The sequence below is a fragment of the Anomaloglossus baeobatrachus genome, chromosome 12 (genome assembly GCF_048569485.1).
Source record: "Anomaloglossus baeobatrachus isolate aAnoBae1 chromosome 12, aAnoBae1.hap1, whole genome shotgun sequence".
Classification (NCBI taxonomy): Eukaryota; Metazoa; Chordata; class Amphibia; order Anura; family Aromobatidae; genus Anomaloglossus; species Anomaloglossus baeobatrachus.
This window is the reverse complement of record NC_134364.1, coordinates 11,141,374-11,144,770: the sequence shown is the minus strand read 5'-3', so window position 1 is coordinate 11,144,770 and position 3,397 is coordinate 11,141,374.

Here is a 3,397-nt window from a genome sequence, read left to right as displayed (position 1 = left end):
TTTATTTCTGAGGGAGAATAACCTCGCTCTTGAAACCTCTGTTTGAGCTCATTCAGCTAATTTGGTCACATCATTGTTTATTCTGTATACTCTTAAAAATTGGCTAAAAGGTACGGATTTTAACACGTGTGCAGGGTGTGCACTATTGTGATGCAATAACATATTGACCGCTGTGGGCTTTCTATATAGTTCCCTTGTTATTTTACCTTCACATACAGACAACTTTACATCAAGAAATTCGATGCTCTGGTCTCCAAATAGGTGAAAAACATGTTATATTTGAATTTAAATGAGACAAATGACTTCAGGCTATCCCCATCCCATATAATTAAAGCTATAACAAGAGAGGAAATTAAGTCCTGCACCACCGCAAATTACCCGCAGTATCGTCTGCGGTACCGCCTGTGCCTGTGTCTGGGTGGAGAGCCTGGAAGGTCCATTAACCCCTTAACGACCGCGGGCCGTAAAATTACGTCCTAAATGACATAATGTTACTGCCCGCGGTCCTCCGGCGGCAGCATGCCGCGATCGGCACACATCTCAGCTGATTTTCACCGCTGAGATGTGTGCCTGCTAGGCACGAGCAGAATCGTTATCTGCTCGTGCCGATTAACCCCTTATATGGCGCTGTCAATACATGACAGCGCCATTATAAGCGCGATTGCGGTAATATTTTCCTTACCGCCCGATACCGGAAGTCACGTGACGCGATCACGTGACTCCCGATAGTTGTCATGGTAGCACAGGGTCATGTGATGACTCCTGTACTACACCTGACTTGGTTTCACTTTCGCTGTGCCCGGGGCACAGCAAAAGAGAAAGACAGCGTATCTGCTGTTTACAGCCTTGCAGCTGTGATCAGCAGATACTGCAGAGCGATCGGAATGCTGATCGCAATAGCCCCCTAGGGGGACTAGTAAAATAAAAAAAAAAAGTTAAAAAATAAGTTTTAAAAAATTAAAAAAAAACAAAAAAACCTAAAAGTTCAAATCACCCCCATTCGCCCCATTGAAAATTAAAGGGTTAAAAAAATAAAAAATATATACACATTTGGTATCGCCGCGTTCAGAAACGCCCGATCTATCAAAATATAAAATCAATTAATCTGATCAGTAAACGGCGTAGCGGCAAAAAAATTCCAAACGCCAAAACGACGTTTTTTTGTCGCCACAACTTTTGCGCAAAAGCAATAAGAGGCGATCAAAACGTAGCATCTGCGCAAAAATGGTACCGTTAAAAACGTCAGCTCGAGACGCAAAAAATAAGCCGTCATTGAGCCTAAGATCCCGAAAAATGAGAACGCTACGGGTCACGGAATATGGCGTAAAACGTGCGCCACTTTTTTCGGACAAACTTCCGATTTTTTTTAACCCCTTATATAAACGTAAACCTATACATGTTTGGTGTCTACGAACTCGCACTGACCTGAGGCATCACACCCACACATCAGTTTTACCATATAGTGAACACAGTGAATAAAATATCTCAAAAACCATAGTGCTATCGCACTTTTTTTGCAATTTTTCAGCATTTGGAATTTTTTTGCCATTTTCTAGTACACAATATGGTAAAACTGATGGTTTCATTTAAAAGTACAGCTCGTTCCGCAAAAAATGAGCCCTCACATGACCATATTGACTGAAAAATAAAAAAGTTACGTCTCTCAGAAAAATGGCGAAAAAAAAAAACGGAAAGCGAAAAATCGGCCGGTCGTGAAGGGGTTAATCCAAAAGCGGGGTGCTCGTCATAGAACAAAATCCATGGATGAAGGGTGAGCGTAAAGAGAGACCGCACTCTTGTCCGCTTTTGCTATCTGTAGAGCAGCTGTCACTGTGACTGGAGACTTGTTTTTCCTCACACAATACAAATTGTACTGAGAGCGCAGAGATTCATGAGAAACCTGGACAACCCCTTCCTCCACACGATCGTTTAACCCTTGTGGGCCTTGTGCCTCATAATTAATAATCAACCTAGCCTCTTCTTGCAATAATAACTTATGCAGGTCTCCCCCCTTAGAGGGGAGGGAGACCTTTTTAAGGCCGGCAAAACGTAAAACGTCGGGGTTACTATCATGATGTTCCTGGACATGTGAGATTAACCTGGGGGAACCTTTCCCTGATGTTATTGAACTATATTGCTCCCTGAACCGTACATACAAACATCTAATAGTTTTGCCTATGTAGAACCTGCCACAAGGGCAGAGAACTACATAGACCACAAACTTGGTTTTGCATGAAATGAATTGACGGACAGTGTGTAGATGCGAGCCCACCTGTATGGAACGACCACCTAAATGCAGGCTACAAAAACGACATTGACCACACCGGTAATTTCCCGGTGGGCAACAACTATCCAGCCAAGTTGCCGGATTGGCAAGTCTGTTCCTCACAAGTTTGTCTCGCAAATTACCGCATCGTCTGAATGACACTAAAGGATTGGAACCTGTTCTTTCAGACAAGGCAGGATCGTTCTTTAAAATGTGCCAATTTCTGCAAAGTGCACTCCTAATGGCGTGTTCCATGGGTCCAAATTTAAAGTTGAAGACAAATCTATCCAAATTACCAACACACTTTTTGGTGCGATTTTTGCGGACAATAATGGTACTGTCAGATCTAGCTCTCACAGGCCAAATCTACCAGTTTTTTTGGGTAACCTCTTTGTTGCAATCTAGTTTTCAACTCCTGAGATTGTTGAAAAAAAGATTCCTCTGAACTATTTGCCCTTCGTACTCTCAGGAATTGACTGTAGGGCAAACCTGTCTTAGTGTGGAGTGGGTGGGCACTTTGATAGTGTAGGAGGGAATTTGACGCTGTTGGTTTTCTGAACAATCGTGTATGAATGTCCCCATCTTTAATAGAAACCTCAATATCTAAAAAATTGAGGATATCGCCACCATAAGAGGAAGTGAAAGACATATTCATAGTGTTACAGATGTTAAGATATGACACGAAGTCGGCAAAAAGGACCTCAGTGCCCGCCCACACTATGAATATGTCGTCCACATATCTCAAGTAGTGGCGAATGTATTTCAAAAAAGGGTTAGTGTCAGAAAAAATGTTTGCTTTCAAGGGAGCCCAAAAAAATGTTGGCCATGGCACAAGAGACAGGGGTACCCATTGCGGTACCCCTGCACTGCAAGTACCACCGGTCCAAGAACATGAAAGCGTTTTTGGACAAAACGAAATCAAGGGCCTCCTCAATGAAACTGCAAAACAGCGCATCTTTTCCTGTCTGTGCCACCACTTCTCTAACAGTCTGTATACCTAATTTTTGAGGAATGCGGGTATACAAACTTTCCACATCGATCGAGGTCAAAGAGAAGCCCTCCTGCCATGACATACCCTTCAGCAGTGTCAAAAAATCACTGCTTTTACATAAGAGGGGATGTGACTCATAA